At 34.6% G+C, this 19,536-nt stretch overlaps 1 protein-coding gene across 3 annotated transcripts in view; it reads left to right on the top strand.

Annotated features, from left to right (window-relative positions):
• The window catches only part of BRWD3 (bromodomain and WD repeat domain containing 3), a 160,740-nt gene that overhangs the window by 13,360 nt on the left and 127,844 nt on the right, over positions 1–19,536 (top strand). The window lies entirely within an intron of this gene.

The raw sequence follows: 19,536 nt of genomic DNA, 5'->3' as shown, positions 1-19,536 counted from the left end.
AGTAAAAAAATAGGTACCAAAATTAAATTTGAAGTATAAACAAACTACTTACATTCTTGAGGAGTTTAATGGTTGGTCCTCATTTTTTAAAGCATTTTCCTTAAAGCAAGTATAATTATGGGTTTGTAAGAGATAATCTTGTTTTCTTTATTATTTCATTTTTCTCTCCCTCCCTCTCTCCCTTCTTTCCTTCCTTCTTAGCATTTCCTATTTTATATACAGGTGTTTTTAACTAGATGGATGTTCTATTTATATATTTATATACTAAGCTTAAAGATTTTACAGGGAATTATGTAAAAAGATAGCTTTCAGAAGGAAACAAAAGTACATTCTGCTATATCTGCTTGCAAAACTTATAATGATGTAATAAATTTTGTGTTCTTATTAAAAAAATCACCTTCTCACTTCTTATTTATTGAAATTCACATGTCCCATTAAGATTATTCCTGGAATATCTCTGGCCAAACCATTATGAATAAATACGAGTAGTGGTTCCCAAGGAGGTCTAGCTATAAAACCATTTATACTAAAGGTTAACTCTTATAAAGAATGTACAAATGAAGCAGCTAGATGAGTAATTACCACTCTGCTTCCCTGTTTTTTCACTCTTCTAAAAAACAATTTTATGTAGTGCCTAGTGCCTAGATAATGCCTTAAATTCAAATTGAAACATGTGAATACATTTTTAAAAGGAATACTGTTTTATGTAAGCTAACAGAACTCATCTACCCAAGAGGTTAGATAAATTTAGGAAAGAAATAATTTTAAAAGCTATTTAGACAAAATCATTAAAGATTTGTAAGAATTATAAATTGATTGTACTTTGATGTGTATTGCTAACAATACTATTCCATAGTATGGTAAAAGTAGACTACTAGGTTTGGTCTAATTGGACATAACATCTTTAACATTTAAAAAAACTTGGATATTTTGTTTGCCCTCAATTTTCCAGTGTTCACTTTCCCCTTAAAGCCTTATTCATAATTAATTTGTTGAATTGAATTGAGATAGCTTTCATTATTCATGCATTTATGTTCAAAAGATACAGTATTTTTAGCTACACTGTCAATATTATTTGTAATGCTTTATACTTTCTTCAGTGGTCATATGTGAAGTGCTGAAGAGTAGCCTTTAGATTATTAGGTTTTTAATCTTTATTCTTCTCTTCCCTTTTAAAAAATGCTTGTAACTCTACATATACATTCAAACTTCTAGTTTTATACAATAAGCACTTTATATTCTGACTTAAATGACTTTGTTACTCTTACAGTAATTGCTTTGGGAGTTTAGTGTCTCTGACATGGATGCTTTCACAGTCTTAAATCTGCCATGTTATTTGGGGAAGAGCTATAAGGATAGAGGTAATTCAATCATGATGTATTTTCATGTAGTATATACTAGTTAATATACTTAAGTGTTGGATATTTGGAATTCAGAACCTGATACAAACTTAGAGGATTTCATTAGAAAAGTAAGTAAAATGAATATGAAATCTTTTTAAGTTTTTGATTTGAGACAATTTTCTCATTGTGGGGTATAGTTCTCCACAGCTACTTTAAAATCAATCTTTATAGTTTCACAATGTAAGTAAAATTTAATCATGAAGATAAATCTTGAAAGTTTTATCAAAGACTCTTAGAACTAGACAGAACTTTAGCAACACTATTTTATAATAAAAGTGTTTCTTGGTTAAGTAAATGTGGGAACCACTCAATTAAAAAAATAGGGAAAAGAATGAATGCATGTGGGACTGCACAGAGCCTTTTTTATGCTAAAATGTATAGTGAATCACCTTATGGGGAACATTTCCTAACTAAATTGATAATGGAAAACCCTTTTCGTAGAATACCTTTAATATTCTGAAAGTTTTCTGGGAATAGATTTGGGAAACTGGGTTGTAAATCCCTGTTTACATCAGAAAAACTCAAAGCCTGGAGAAGTATGTGACTGGATAAGTTATACTTCTTGACTTCCTGTCTATTTCTCAAACATTTCATGGTCAGATGTCACCATACTTCCTTGTATAACATATTGACACTTGTAGATCTCTGAAGATAGAGGATTAGCTGCATTACTTTTAAATTTTAAGGCAAGTATATATCATGGTATAATTCACATAAAATAAAATTACTCCTTTTTAAGTATGCAATTTAGTGAGTTTTGACAAATTTATAAAATTGTATAATCACTAGCACAATAAAAATAGAGAACATTTCTGTTATACCCTAAATTTTCTTCATGTCACGTTGCAGTCAATCCCTTACCCTCTCAACTCCTGGAAACCACTAATCACTGTACTTTTGCCTTATTTAGAACGTCATCTAAATGAACTCATACATTATGTAGCCTTTTGTTTGTCTGATTTTGCTTAGACCTAATACTGCTTTGATTCATGTATGTCATTTCATGTATCCATATTTATTCCTTTTTATACTATTATCAAGTAGTATTCCATTATATGGATATACCACAATCTGTCCATCAATTGATGGACATTTGCATTGTTCCAGATTTTGACTATTATAAATAAAGCTGCTGTAAATATTCTTGTATTGAACATATGTTTTCACTTCTCTTGGAGAAATATCTAGAGTAGTGGGATTGTTGGATCATACAGTAAGTTCAGGTTTAACTTTTTAAGAAACCAACAGATTATTTTGAAAGTGGCCATCCCATTTCTTATTTTCACCAACAATGTATAATTTTAGAATTAGCTTCTTAATTTCTAAAAAAAAAAAGCACTTGGGATTTTGCCTGGGATTACATTGAACCTGTAGATCAATTTGGGGAAAATAAAGCTTAACAGCATTAAGCCTTCCAATCCAGGAACATAGTATAATTCTCCATTTATTTAGATCTTCTTTAATTTCCCACAGCAATGTTTATAGTTTTCAGTGTACAGGTCTTGCACATCTACTGTGAAATTTTTCCCCAAGGAGTTAATGTTTTTTGGTGCTGTTTTAAATTGTGTATTTTAAAATTTCAAATTTTGTTGATAGTAAATAGACAATTTACTGTTTTCTACAGTTTGTTGTCTGCAAATGAAGACGGGTTTACTTTTTTCCTTCTAATTTGTTGGCCTCATAGTTTTTCCTCCTGCATTATTGAACTGCTAGTGCCTCAATATGATGGTGAATTGAAGTGGTGAGACTGGACATCCTTGCCTTGTTCCTGATCTTAGGGGGAAAGCAGGCAATCATCTGCTATTAAGTATGATTGTAGATGCCCTTTATCAGTTTGAGGATGTTCCCTTATGTTCCTACTTTGCATAAGATTTTTATCATAAGTAGGTATCTCCCACTTTAGTTTTATCTAGTATAGTTGGAATTATACTAGTTATTTCTTTGGGCTCATTTTAACTGATATTTTATGTAAAATAACACTACCTAATAGAACTGTCTATGATAATAGGGATGTTCTAGCCTGTGATAACCAAAACAGTAGCCACTGTGGCTACTGTGTCTGAGGAACTAAATTTTTAATTTTATGGAATTATAAGTAATTTGACAGTAAGGAATCACTTATGGCTAATGGCTATAGCACTGCACAGTGCCAATCTAGAACAATATGAGTACCAGTAAGCAGTTCTCTGGATGGGTACATAATTTGGTAATAATGTATTAACTAATGATGCATTTAAAAAATTAAACCTGGAATGTTTCCTATTTTTGTTCTTAGAAACTACCTTTAGCTTTTCCTATTTTGACTTTTGTAACCCACTTTAAAGATCACACTATGCCACTTCTTTTCAATAAAAGTTTTACGATTGTCTTTGGGCAAAAACAATACAATTCTGACTCTATCTGGACTCTCCAATGTATTAGATTATTTATTGAAATGTCCCCATCCTTTGTGCAATTTATCAACTATGTTATTTAGTAATTTAGTGAAGTGGAGGTGAGGGAGCATGGGGGTAGAATTTGGGAGTTAATTCCCAGATTCCATTCTCCAGACTAACTACTGTAATAGTTTAAATATGTGTGTACTTAAGAATACCAAGAGGGAGTTTCCAAATTTCTATAGGGCAAGAGCAAAGATGTCTATGATATTTGCATCATTACAAGTCAAAGCTCCGGTTGTGCCATTTCATTATCTGTATGCTTGACTAATAATAAAACTGGTTTTGCATTGTACAAAAATTAAATCAGAGGAAGAAAACTGATTTTAATTCAGAACAATATTATGCCACTCAAGAAATCCTGGGGCATATGTAGTTAATATTTGTAGTATTGTTTGAGATCTTGCACTATAAATCACTAAGTGTTTTTATTCCTTTATTCCTTTAAATATTAGTATTTGTTTTGGAAACTTTGTAGTAGTTACACTAAAACTTGAAAATTAGATTTCACATACACAGAGCTCTACTTTTGAGCTTGTTTGTTAGTACAGAAGTAATTTTAGAAGTCTGTTTCATGTGTGTTTGAAATGAATAGTTGGAAGAACTAGTATTATAGTTATTATCCATCATATTATTCATCATGGTAAAAGTTTTAGAAGTTTTCCTAATTAATCATATGCTAAGCAATTTTCATGAAATTATCCATAGAAATGGCAGAAGGATGGCTTGTTCATTTTAGTTTGAGACTGACATACCTAAGAAACAAATGTGCATGCTTATAATTCTAAGCTTAGTCAAGGACATGATGTGTTAAGACTTTTTTCCTCTTATCTTTAATATAGTTGACATAGCAGTGCCCTGTAATTTACCTTGTAGGCCTGTAATTTACACTATATATAGCTCAGGAGGCTTGTATTAACTAAAGGCAAATTAATATATATGTGTTGTCATAAGATTCATTTAGCATTGATTAGCTTTTGACTTACTGGCCATTGTATGATTATGTGTCACATGTAAAGCCAGAATTCACTTGGAGGTGGGAACCCTGCCTCTTGTCAATATGTAAATGTAAATTGAAAGAACGTGGTCTAATTTAAACTTTTATTTGGCTTAAGTGACTGGGTTTTTGCTAGATATATTTGTCATCCTCTCTCTCTAATTTTATGTAGTTCTTATGTCTTGCTTGTAAATCACAATTCTGTGAAGACTTGCTTTTTGTTGCTTACTTTCCTCCTCTTACCGCCTTCCTCCTTTTTTGTTCTCACATAATTGTGCATGAAACAAGTTGCTTCTATATCACTTTTATATATTTGGGGAGGAGCAAGGGATTCTTGTCACACCTGCAAGTAATTAGAACTGGAATATAAACTCAGAATCTTTTGTATATGCTACATTGTGAGTGTTCACTAAATATAAATGAGTGGAAGTGCTGTAATTGCTGCCACATGGACACTGAAGCATTCCTTTTAAAGGCATTTGTCTTGTTTTATACAGCTCATAGGAGTTTCTGTCCCCTTGTATCCATTTCTTGGATCAATATTGTATGAATATTAGGATTAATAACTTTAGTTTATTTAAAAGAAAACATTTTATTAATGTCTTAGTAACATCATATAAAGCATAAAAGGATTTCTCTCTTTAATTGTATTGTGGACTTTTTTCTTTTCTCATTTTTGTCATTTCTTTAGCTTTTTCTTTCAATGTACACCAAAGTATTCTAAAAGAATCTTTTACTATTTGTTCTATACATTTTATTAGTACCTTATAGAAATAGAACTTTGTATTTACAGTTCAAGAAGGAAATCTATAAAACAGTTCCGGATTTGTTTAGTTGGAGGAGAAGGTAGTCTAAAACATCGGTGTATAATAACCAAATCATATTAAATGGTTTACAAGAAGATAGTAAAATAAAGATTTAGGATATTTATCCCCAGATAAGTGAACTTTGCAGAAAGGCTGAATAGAATTAGAAATATTGTTTCTTTGACATATCTCACTTAATATTGTCCTAATAATAAGACCTTCAATGATCATGAATGTCAATAGCTTATAGAATTTACTAGTGTTATTAAAATTGTACTGTGGATAGGTGCTATGGGATGGGAATGCCATTAGTCTTAAAGACTGTAAAGCTGTTAACTCTGTGTGGTTAAGGTTTCAGAGACATAATTTGATCCTAGTAGCATTGAATCCATGAAAGAAACAGTTCTGTTATGTTGTGCTTTCACTACAGTTTTCAGGTTTTATTAAAATTCATTTTTGCTCTTTTCTTGGCTTCTTTCAAGACTTTATATTAATTTGCTTAGTTGTTAGAGCTTTTTTGGGAAGTCACAAACCAAGCTTGACATAGAAAACACTGTTAGCCTTTGTAAATCTAGAATTGGCACTTTTCAGTCTTCTTTACAGAATATTTTTTTTAGTCTGTTATTGTCCTCTCTGCTAATTGGAGCCGATAAGCATTTTAACCAATCAGAAGGTTGCATATATGCTATTATTCTATTTTCTGATTAAAATATTTAAAAAATAAAACTATAAATATTGACCAAGTGACATTTTTTATAAAAGAGAAAAGACTAATCCAAGATTATTTTAGCTCTCTTTAAATACAGCTTGTTTTCTGAGAAACTTTGTATTTGAAGATTACATTGATGGTGATGGTTGTTGTATAAGAAGCCTGATCTGTGGAACAGTAGTCCTTCCTGCCTTGTGTATATAAAGCCTTAAGACTCTTATTTGGTTAGCAGTAATTGGCTGAGTCTGGTACTGTTTTTATTTCAGTCTTAAGGTTTTGCTGAAAGCACCCTGCTCCCTGCTCCATCCTTCACCCCGCCCCCACATTCCTGAGGCTTGTCTTTGAAATAGTTGTGTAGCTACTATTTCTTAGAAGTTCAAAATTTTGCTTTATTGCTTTGAAGTTGTTTCAGTGGATTTTTAAGCATGTCTTTTTGATCCTATAGGCATCATATTAGAACGTGACTTGGGTAATAATGCTCTTTGTCCTACATTCCCCTCAAAAGGCTGGCCCAGCAAAGTTAGGTTAAGATGATTCTTTAAAATAGCTATCCCTGCTATTTTCCAAAGCATTATTGGTAATGAGGCACCTTTAAACTTTCTGGGTTGTTTATGGCTTCTATGGATATGAAGTTAGCTTGACCTATGGTTAAAACAATTAATTAAGTTTATCTGCCAATGCCATTTAAAGAACAATTGGAAATATTCTATTTTTTATATAGTCTGTATTAAAGTTTAAAACTTAGAAGTTAGAAAATTACACAAGGATTTCATGAACGCTATGCATGGCATATTGATAGATTGTAGGTGACAGATAAAATTGCTCAAGTTATGTGACTCATTTGTATTAAAAATCAGATAATATCACCAACTTGTACACTTCTGATTTTATCTGGAATTATACCAAGTTGACGATGCACTCTTTCTCCCAGTAGATATGGGAGTTACCTGGTTTTGGTTAAGTACTGTATCTCTTAGTGTCATTGATCAGACATCAATGTGACATAAGCAATAGAATTCAGTGAGTTATTCATTTTTCTTGGTAGTGAAACTCTCTTGCGGTTAGTGATTTTCTGGTTTAGGCATAATTTTTTTTGGGGGGGAAGGCTTTTCTTAGTACTAAATTGCTGAATTTGTTGGGTAAATGAAAAATAACTTATTAAAGCCTTATCAACTGAGACCATCAAGAACAAGCCTGTAGTCTGACATCATCAGATTTATTGACTCATAGTGAGGGAGTACATTCCTGAGTAACCATGGAAGGCCTCTGGATAAGAGGGAAGAGAGAAGTGTCTTTTGTAAGTTTTGGCTTACCATTGAAGAATTCTGGGAAGGGTCTGAAGGAAGCCAGGATTAGTTCTGGATTGGTGGCTGCTTATGAGGCAGATTGAGAGAAGTGGGGATTAACTAGAGATTGGGTGCTGTCACTAAGCAGGATAGTTACGGAATTGGGTATCTCCCTCCAGTAATAAATGGAAATAGCTGAGGGCATCATTGGTAAGAAAGCAGTAATCACTCAGAGGGGGTCATTATGATATTTTACAACTGCTGCACGACCTTGGGAAAAATAGTGTTTCCTTTAACTTTGCAGCTGGCTTTATCTGCGTCTGTCCTCCCAGTCCGATTGATTGCAGGGCTGCTTATTTTCTTTTTAAATCCTAGCTGATATTCACTCTTTCAGTTCTGTATAGGTTTTGATTATTTCAACACGTAGTCTTACAAGTTTTTTAGAATCATGTGATCAACGTACAATAATTTGTTGATAGTTGTACTTAAGGGCTTTTTTTGGATGTTCTTAATCTGTTAAATTGAAAACCCTTAGTTTTAGCCTAGAAACATTTTCTGACACAATTCAAAGTTTCATTGAGTGTAAAATAATTTTAATACAGATTTTTCTCTACTGTAAATAGATAATGAATGGAGTAGACTGGTGGTCTAACAACTGGTGTGGCCCTTTTGGAGTAAATTCTTTTTGGATCTTGGTGAACTTTCCAGGGAAACCCAATTTAGTAGACACCGGAGTCCCTGCTGATTGTGTTTAATGTCTTTTGTGGGTAGAGGGAAGATTGAGGGATATACTGTTGACCCTTGGACATTGTAGGGGTTAGGGGTGCCCTCTCTCTGCACAGTTGAAAATTGGCATATAACTTTTGCCTCCCCCGAATCTTAACTACTAATAGCCTACTGTTGACCAGCAGCCATTCCGGTAACATAAAAAGTTGATTAATACTTATTTTGTATGTTACATGTATCATATACTCTATTCTTACAATAAAGTAAGACAAAAGAAAATGTTTTTTTAGATTTTCAAAAGTCTCCAAAATATTTTCTAATATACTTTATTAAAGAAAATCTGTGCATTTCAAACCCATATTGTTCAGGGGTCAACTGTAATGTAGAATTTTTGCCATTAAAGTGCTATTTCAGGCTAATAGCAGATTGTTTTCTATGATGGTATTAAATAAACAGCATTGAAAAGTGGAAATACTGTTGAACTAGAATCCGGAGACCTGTATTGAACCTAGGCTCTGTTGTTTTTTGGCACTATGATATTAGGCAATTACTTAGTTTCTTTGGGCCTTAATTCCTTATTTTAAAGTTGAAGAAAATGCTCGGTTTCAGATCTTCTAGGATTACTGTGACCTACAAATAAGATGTCTGTGGAATTACCTTAACAGCTTTAGAATATTATGCAATATAATTTGTAATTATAACATTGGGTCACAGATACTGATAATGTTGATAATAATGACTTATAGATTAAAGATCTAGTATTTGAATTACCTTCATGAAAAGATTATCTAGCTCACATGCAGCTATAATGGAACACTACTTTAGTATCTAAACTAAAATCTCAGACCTGTCTTTTGACTCCAAATCCAGTGCTCTTCTCACAAAATTCTAAGCAAACTAAATTAATATATATTTCCTAGTTGCCATAATAGAATCTTTTGTCAACCATTGTAGGTGCTCTTAAGAGATTTAAAATACTCATATTTGCTCTCACTTCCCCAAATAGTTTCTAGTTTCTAATTTATGTTTAGAATCATCATTTTCACATTGTTGTGTATGTTTTACATAAGACATCAAAGAATATGGTGGGAATTGAAAATGCCATCATTTTATTCAGTATACTTTCAGGTCCAACTGTATTAATCATAGCCCCTTGAAAAATGAATAGTAGTAGTAGTCAGAAGAAAATTGCTTTTTTGATAGAATGAGAGTCTAGAGTTTGTGGTAAGAAGTGAGACTGGAAAGGAAGGTTAAAGCCCAATTATTCTGAACTATACATGCTAGGAGTCTGCAAAAGTTTTGGATAAAGGACCACATAGTAAAAGTTTATGGCCTTCTGGGTCATTCTCTCTGTGTTGGAACTGCTCAACACTGTCTTAGTATGAAAGCAGCCATAGGTAATATGCAAATGACTGAGCATGGTTGTTTTCTAATAAAGCTGAGTTTACAAAAACAGATGTTGGATTGAATTTTGGCCCATGGATCTTAATTTGCTAACTCCTGCTGTACACTGTACCTAATGAGTTTAGATTTTATCCATAGGTGCTGAAGAACTGATCACTGGATACTTTTGAATAGGAAAATTATATGATAGGACTTTTATTTTGAAAAGATAACTCACATGTGACAGAGTATACGACAAACTGAAGAGAAGAGAATGGAGGACGCAGGCAGGGAAATTAGAGGAAAGGCTGTTATTGTAAGTGTAGACAGGAGGTGATGAATGTGGCAGCAGTAACAATAGAAATGGAGATAGTGATTGATTCAAGCAAAATTTTGTAGGTATGGCTATAATACAGTTTGGTTGGATATAGGGCAAAAAAGAGGAAGAATAAAAAATAATCTGTTAGTGACAGAGTTGAGGAGAGGGAGAATGTAGGAAACTTGTGATCGAAAGATAATGAACTTGATTTGGGAAATCTCCATCTGTGGTACATCCAGGTAGAGGGGATTGATGTCCATTAGGTAGCTGAAAATGTGGGCCAGGAGCTGAGGTGAAAGATAAAGGTTAGAGGTAAAGATTTGGCAGTAGTTAGTATGTGGGTAGGTGAGATTGCAGGGACAGCATGAAGATAGAAAAGAGAGCCCAGGACAGAATTTGAATGAACTCCCAGCATTTCAACAAGAGTGAGTCAGGGTAGAAAAAATAGTAAGAATCTAAGAAGGCAAGGTTTAGAGAGGCAGGGGAAGAATCAGAAATGGTATTGTTTTATTTTTATTTTTTTAATTTTGGTATCATTGCTCCACAATTACATGAAGAACATTGTGTTTACTAGACTCCCCCTATCACCAAGTTCCCCCCACATACCCCACTGTAGTCACTGTCCATCAGTATAGTAAGATGCTCTAGAATCACTACTTGTCTTCTCTGTGTTGTACAGCCCTCCCCGTGCCCCCCTGCTGACATTATACATGCTAATCATAATGTCCCCTTTCTTTCCCCAACCCCTTATCCCTCCCTCCCCACCCATCCTCCCCAGTCCATTTCCCTTTGGTAACTGTTAGTCCATTCTTGGATTCTGTGAGTCTGCTGCTGTTTTGCTCCTTCAGTTTTCCCTTTGTTCTTATACTCCACAGATGAGTGAAATCATTTGATATTTGTCTTTTTCTGCCTGACTTATTTCACTGAGCATAATACCCTCTAGCTCCATCCATGTTGTTGCAAATGGTAGGATTTGTTTTCTTCTTATGGCTGAATAATATTCCATTGTGTATATGTACCACATCTTCTTTATCCATTCATCTACTGATAGACACTTAGGTTGCTTCCATTTATTGGCTATTGTGAATAGTGCTGCGGTAAACATAGGGGTGCATTTGGCTTTTTCAAACTGGGCTGCTGCTTTCTTAGGGTAAATTCCTAGAAGTGGAATTCCTGGGTCAAATGGTATTTCTATATTTAGTTTTTTGAGGAACCTCCATACTGCTTTCCACAATGGTTGAACTAGTTTACATTCCCACCAGCAGTGTAGGAGGGTTCCCCTTTCTCCACATCCTCACCAACATTTGTTGTTGTTTGTCTTTTGGATGGTGGCGATCCTTACTGGTGTTAGGTGATATCTCATTGTGGTTTTAATTTGCATTTCTCTGATGACTAGTGATGTGGAGCATCTTTTCATGTGTCTGTTGGCCATCTGAATTTCTTCTTTGGAGAACTGTCTGTTCAGCTCCTCTGCCCATTTTTTTATTGGATTATTTGCTTTTTGTTTGTTGAGGTGTGTGAGCTCTTTATATTTTGGATGTCAATCCTTTATCGGATCTGTCATTCGTGAATATATTCTCCCATACTGTAGGAATACCTTTTTGTTCTATTCGTGGTGTCCCTTGCTGTACAGAAGCTTTTCAGCTTGATATAGTCCCACTTGTTCATTTTTGCTTTTGTTTCCCTTGCCCAGGGAGATATGTTCATGAAGAAGTTGCTCATATTTATGTCCAAGATATTTTTGCCTATGTTTTTTTTTCTAAGAATTTTATGGTTTCATGACTTACTTTCAGGTCTTTGATCCATTTCAAATTTACTTTTGTGTATGGGATAAGACAGTGATCCACTTTCATTCTCTTACATGTAGCTGTCCAGTTTTGCCAGCACCAGATGTTGAAGAGGCTGTCATTTCCCCATTGTATGTCCATGGCTCCTTTATCATATCTTAATTGACCATATATGTTTGGGTTGATATCTGGAATCTCTATTCTGTTCCACCGGTCTGTGGGTCTGTTCTTGTGCCAGTACCAAATTGTCTTGATTACTGTGGCTTTGTAGTAGAGCTTAAAGTTGGGAAGCGAGATGCCTCCTGCTTTGTTCTTCCTTCTCAGGATTGCTTTGGCTATTTGGGGTCTTTTGTGGTTCCATATGAATTTTAAAACTATTCCAGTTCGTTGAAGGATGCTGTTTGTATTTTGATAGGGATTGGATTGAATCTGTAGATTCATTTAGGCAGAATGGCCATTTTGACAATATTAACTCTTCCTAGTGAAGAGCATGGGATGAGTTTCCATTTGTTAGTGTCCTCTTTAATTTCTCTTAAGAGTGTCTTATAGTTTTCAGGGTATAGGTCTTTCACTTCCTTGGTTAGGTTTATTCCCAGGTATTTTACTCTTTTTGATGCAATTGTGAATGGAATTGTTTTCCTGATTTCTCTTTCTGCTATTTCATCATTAGTGTATAGGAAAGCAACAGAAGGAATGATATCTTTTAATTCATAAGAAGAGAATTACTGATTTGATCAGTATTCTCTATAAAACCTAACTCTGGAATTTATATTCTCAGTGGCTTTGGAAGGTTGAACGATCATCAAAATTATTTAACTTTCTAGAAATAATTTTTATTCGTTCAGTAAATACTTGAACACCAAATATATGGAATGCCTTTCCAAGTGTTCAGGATAGTCCTTGCTGTCAAGGATTTTACTCTTTGATTGGAGAAGTTTAGATGCTGGAATAAGATTGTATTGCAGGGTATTATCTCAGCCCTTTTGGGCTACTACAACAAAATAGCATAGACTGGGTGGCTTATAAGCAACAAACACTTTTTCTCATGGTTCTGGAGTCTTAGAAATCTAAGATCATGGCACTGGCAGATTGGGTGTCTGGTGAGGGCCCACTTTTCTAGTTCCTACATGGTACCTTCTCACTGTAACCTCACATGGAGGAAAGGGCAAGGGGTCTTTCTCAAATCTCTTTTAAAAGGACACAATTTCTATCCCCAAATCCCCTCCCAAATGTCCCCACATCCTAATACCATCACATTAGACATTAGTTTTCTAACATATGAATTTGGGAGTGGCACCAACATTCAATCTATAGCAGACATAGACTAAGTGATTTAAGGGAAATGCAAAGTGTAATGGGCGTCTAGTAAGGAGAGATGAAACCAGTTAAGAGAAACAAGAAAAGATTTTATGGAGTAAATGATTTTTGAGATGAACTTTGAAAGATTAATCATAACTTGAGGGGTGGGACATTCCAGGTGAAAGGATGTCTGCATAGGGCAGAAAAGAAGGCTTCCCTGATTTCAAGTGGAAAATTTATGTCCCGGAGGAACAGGAATTATGATTGGATATTTTGGGAAAGGTGGGACCAGATTAATGAAACAAATATTTGAGTGTTTTTTGCATCCAAACAGCTAAGCTATGTCAGTACATGATTCATTAGACATTACTCTGTATCCTTAAAGTGCTTGTAATCTTAGGTCAGATATATGCACAAGTAATTAATAGAAAGACCATCATAAGGTCCAGAAGTGAAGCAGGAGAGTTCACTTTTGGCTGATGTGATTGAGAAAGTGTTCATGAATGAGAAGGTGGTTTTAGGTTATGTCTCCAAGGATAAGAAGGATATTGATAGGCTGAAATGGCAGAGGTAGGCATAGGGCTAAAGGAATAACATAGGCAAAGGTACTGGGAGCTTGGGGGTAGGAAACTGGGGGTTCAGTTTAAGTGTAAGACTCAGGAAATTGCCTCATCAGATGTTTTTAATTTTCCTTGTATTCAGTTGAGTTTGAGTGTGAGTACTATGTTCTGTACAGTTTTATCACCTACATATCTACTTCCAAAGTTAGAGTTTCATCACTGTAGGGAATCCTTATGTTACACTTTTATAACTGCATTCATTTTCCCCGTCTTGACCCTACTCCTCTCCCAGTTGTGTCAACCTCTAATCTGTACTCCATTTCTTTAATTTTGTCATTTCAAGACTATTATATAAATGGGATCATATAGTATATAACTTTGTTTCACTTGGCATAAAACCTTGTACATTATTCCAAGTTGTTACATGTATCAATGTTCATTCCTTTTCATTGCTGAATGGTATTCCATGGTATGGTATACCACAGTTTGACCATTGACCTGTTGAATGATATTTGGATTGACTCCAGCTTTTGGCTATTACAAATAAAGCCTCAATGTACATCAATGGGCAGCTTTTTGTTTGTTTGTTTATTTATTTGGTGTATGTGTGTGTGAGCATAAGCTTTTATTTCTCTGGGATAAGAGCCAGCGTATAATTGTGAATTACATGGTAATTGCATGTTTAGTTTTTTAAGAAACTGCCAGACTGTTTCCTAGAATGCTGTAAAATTCTGTGTTCCTACCAGCAATGTATGAGTGTCCCAGTTTTTCCCCATCTTTATCAGCAGTAGGTATTGTCTGATATTTTATTTTAGTTCTCGTAGGTATGTAGTATGATATATCATTGTGGTTTTAATTTGCATTTCCCTGATGGCTTCTGATGATGAACATCTTTTCTTGTGCTTATTTAATATGTGTGTATCTATTTTGATGAAATGTCTGTACATGTGTTTCATTCATTTCCTAGTTGGATTACTTTTACTTATTGTTGAACTTCAAGAGTTTGTATATTCTAGATACCAGTCTTCTCAGATATGTCTTCTGCAAATAATTTTCTCTGTCTGTAGATTGTCTTTTCATCTTCTTCACACAGGCTTTTACAAAATAAAAGTTCTTAATTTTGATGACATACAATATGCTCATTTCCCTTTTATGTTAGATCATGTTTTTGTTGTCAAGTGTAAGAATTCTTTGCCTAGCCCCAGATCCTGAAGATTTTGTCCTATATATATTTTTTTGGTATCGTTAATGTACAATTACTTGAACAATATTATGGTTACTAGACTCCCCCTATTACCAAGTCCCTACCACATACCCCATTACAGTCACTGTCCATCAGCATAGTAAAATGCTATAGAATCATTACTTGTCTTCTCTGTATATACTGCCTTTCCTGTGTCCCCCTGCCCCCACTGCTTTATGTGGGCTAATCATAATGCACCTTTTCTCCCCTTATCCCTCCCTCCCCAGTTCCTTTCCCTTTGGTAACTGTTAGTCCATTCTTGTGTTCTGTGTTTCTTCTGCTGTTTTACTTCTTCAGTTTATTTCTTTGTTCTTATACTCCACAGATGAGTGAAATCATTTGTTACTTGTCCTTCTCCACCGGGCTTATTTCACTGAGCATATAAATACCCTCTAGCTCCATCCATGTTGTTGCAAATGGTAGGATTTGTTTTCTTCTTATGGCTGAATAATATTCCACTGTGTATATGTACCACATCTTCTTTATCCATTCATCTACTGATAGACACTAGGGTTGCTTCCATTTCTTGGCTATTGTAAATAGTGCTGCGATAAACGAAGGGGTGCATATGTCTTTTTCAAACTGGGCTGCTTCTTTCTTAGGGTAAATTCCTAGGAGTGGAATTCCTGGGTCAAATGGTATTTCTATTTTGAGCATTTTGAGGAACCTCCATACTGCTTTCCACAATGGTTGAACTAGTTAGTTTACATTCCCACCAGCAGTGTAGGAGGGTTCCCCTTTCTCCACATCCTCGCCAACATGTGTTGTTGTTTGTCTTTTGGATGTTGGCCTTCCTAACTGGTGTGAGGTGATATCTCATTGTGGTTTTAAGTTGCATTTCTCTGATGACTAGCAATGTGGAGCATCTTTTCGTGTGTCTGTTGGCCATCTGAATTTCTTCTTTGGAGAACTGTTCAGATCCTCTGCCCATTTTTTAATTGGATTATTTGCTATTTGTTTGTTGAGTTGCGTGAGCTCTTTATATAATTTTAATCTCAACCCCTTATCAGATATGCCATTTATGAATATATTCCATACTGTAGGATGTTTTTTTCTACTGATTGGGTGTCCTTTGCTGTACAGAAGCTTTTTAGTTTGATATAGTCCCACTAGTTTATTTTTGCTTTTATTTCCCTTGACAGGAGAGATCCATTCATGAAGAAGTTGCTCATGTTTATATCCAAGAGATTTTTCCCTATATTTTTTTCTATGAGTTTTATGGTTTTATGTCTTACGTTCTGGTCTTTGATCCATTTTGAGTATACTTTTAGTATGGGGTTTGACAATAATCCAGTTTCATTCTCTTACATGTAGCTGTCCAGTTTTGCCAACACCAGCTGTTGAAGAGGCTGTCATTTCCCCATTGTATATCCATGGCTCCTTTATCATATATTAATAGACCATATATGCTTGGGTTAATATCTGAACTCTCTATACTGTTCCACTAGTCTGTGGGTCTGTTCTTGTGGCAGTACCAAATTGTCTTGATTACTGTGGCTTTGTAGTAGAGCTTAAAGTTGGGAAACGAGATGCCCCCTGCTTTATTCTTCCTTCTCAGGATTGCTTTGGCTATTTGAGATCTCTTGTGGTTCCATATGAATTTTAGAACCATTTGCTCTAGTTCATTGAAGAATGCTGTAGGTAATTTCATAGGGATTCCATTGAATCTGTAGATTGTTTTAGGCAGAATGACCATTTTGACAAAATTAACTCTTCCTAGCCAAAAGAATGGGATGAATTTCCATTTATTTGTGTCCTCTTTAATTTCTCTTAAGAGTGTCTTGTAGTTTTCAGGGTATAGGTCTTTCACTTCCTTGGTTAGGTTTATTCCTAGGTCTTTATTCTTTTTGATGCAATTGTCAATGTAATTGTTTTCCTGATTTCTCTTTTTGCTAGTTCATTGTTAGTGGATAGGAATGCAACAGATTTCTGTGTATTAATTTTGTATCCCACAATTTTGCTGAATTCAGATTTTAGATCTAGTAGCTTTGGAGTGCATTCTTTTGGTTTTTTATGTACAACATCATGTCATCTGCAAACAGGGACAGTTTGATTTCTTCCTTGCCAATCTGGATGCCTTTTATTTCTTTATGTTGTCTGATTGCTATGGCTAGGACCTCCAGAACTATGTTGAATAAAAGTAGGGAGAGTCGGCATCCTTGTCTTATTCCCGATCTTAAAGGAAAAGCTTTCAGCTTCTTGCTGTTAAATATAATGTTGGCTGTGGGTTTGTCATATATGGCCTTTATTTTGTTGAGGTACTTGTCCTCTATACTCATTTTGTTGAGAGTTTTTATCATGAATGGATGTTGCAGTTTGTCAAATTCTTTTTCAGCAACTGTGGAGATGATCATGTGGTTTTTGTCCTTCTTTTTGTTGATGTGGTGGATGATTTTGATGGATTTTTGAACGTTGTACCATCCTTGCATCCCTGGAATAAATCCTACTTGATCATGATGGATGATCATTTCAATGTATTTTTGAATTCTCTTTGCTGATATTTTTTTGAGTATTTTTCATCTATGTTGATCAGGGATATTTGTCTGTAATTTTCTTTTTTTGCGGTGTCTTTGCCTGGTTTTGGTATTAGAGTGATGTTGACCTCATAGAATGAGGTTTGGGTGTATTCTCTCCTCTTCTACTTTTTGGAAAACTTCAAGGAGAATTGGTTTTAGGTTTTCACTAAATGTTTGATAAAATTCAGCAGTGAAAGCATCTGTTCCAGGAGTTCTGTTCTTAGGTACTTTTTGGATTACTGATTCAATTTCTTTGCTTGTATTTTGTCTATTTAGATTTTATGTTTCTTCCTGGGTCAGCCTTGGAAGGTTGTATTTTTCTAGAAAATTGTCCATTTCTTCTAGGTTATCCATTTTGTTACCATATAATTTTACATAGTATTCTCTCATAATTTTTTATATTTCTGTGGTGTCTGTAGGGGTTTATCTATTTTCACGACGAACCAGCTCCTGCTTTCATTGATTCTTTCTATTGTTTTATTCTTCTCAATTTTATTTATTTCTGCTTTAATCTTTATTATGTCCCTCCTCCTACTGACTTTGAGACTCATTTTTTCTTCTTCTTCTAGTTTCGTTAATTGTGAGTTTAAACTGTTAATTTGGAATTGTTTTTCTTTCCTGAGGTAGGCCTGTGTTGCAATATATTTCCCTCTTAGCACGGCCTTCACTGTGTCCCACAGATTTTGTGTTGTTGAATTATTGTTGTCATTTGTCTCCATATATTGCTTAATCTCTGTGTTTATGTGGTCATTGATCCATTAATTATTTAGGAGCATGTTATTAATCCTTCATGTGTTTGTGGGTTTTATCATTTTCTTTGTGTAATCTAATTCTAGTTTCATACCTTTGTGATCTGAGAAGCTGGTTAAAAATTTCAGTGTTTTTAAATTTACTTAGGTTCTTTTTGTGGCCTAGTGTATGATCTATTATTGAAAATGTTCAATGTTCACTTGAGAAGAATGTGATTCCTGTTGCTTTTGGATGGAGTGTTCTGTAGATGTCCTTTAGGTCCATCTGTTATAATACACTGTTCAGTACCTCTGTCTCTTTACTTATTTTCTGTCTGGTTGATCTGTCCTTTGGAGTGAGTAGTGTGTTGAACTCTCCCAAAATGCATGCACTGTAATCTATTTCCCCCTTTAATTCTGTTATAATTTGTTTCACATTTGTAGGGGATCCTGTGTTAGGTGCCTAGATATTTTAATAGTTATATCCTCTTGTTGGACTGACTCCTTTATTACTATGTATTATCCTTCTTTATTTCTTGTTACTTTCTTTGTTTTGAACTCTATTTTGTCTGATACAAGTACTGCAACTCCTGCTTTTTTCTCACTATTAGTTGCATGAAATATCTTTTTCCATTCCTTTACTTTCGGTCTGTGTATGTCTTTGGGTTTGAAGTGAGTCTCTTGTAGGAGTATATAGATGTGTCTTGTTTTTTTATCCATTCATTAACTCTGTGTCTTTTGATTGGTGCATTCAGACCATTTACATTTATGTTGATTATCGATAGGTATATACTTACTGCCATTGCAGACTTTAGATTCATGGTTACCAAAGGTTCAAGGGTAATTCCCTTTCTATCTAACAGTCTAATTTAACTCACTTCATATGCTATCACAAACACACTGTAAAGGTTCTTTTTTTTTCCTTCCTGTTTCTTCCTCCTCCATTCTTTGTATGTTATGAATCATATTCTGTACTCTTTGTCTATCCCTTGGGTGACATCTATTTAGCCTTAGGAATACTTCCATCTAGAGGAGTCCCTCCAAAATGCACTGTAGTGGTGGTTTGTGGGAGGTAAATTCTCTCAGCTTTTGCTTATCTGGAAATTGTTTAATCCCTCTTTTAAATTTAAATTATAACCTTGTCGGGTAGTGGTTCGAGGCCCTTCTCCTTCATTGCATTAAATATATCATGTCACTCCCTTCTGGCCTGTAAGGTTTCTGTTGAGAAGTCTGATGATAGCCTGATGGGTTTTCCTTTGTATGTGATCTTTTTTCTCTCTCTAGGTGCTTTTAAAAGTCTGTCTTTATCCTTGATCTTTCCCATTGTATTTATTATATG

The sequence above is a fragment of the Manis pentadactyla genome, chromosome X (assembly GCF_030020395.1).
Source record: "Manis pentadactyla isolate mManPen7 chromosome X, mManPen7.hap1, whole genome shotgun sequence".
Classification (NCBI taxonomy): domain Eukaryota; kingdom Metazoa; phylum Chordata; class Mammalia; order Pholidota; family Manidae; genus Manis; species Manis pentadactyla.
This window is presented reverse-complemented; position numbering and strand designations above follow the sequence as displayed.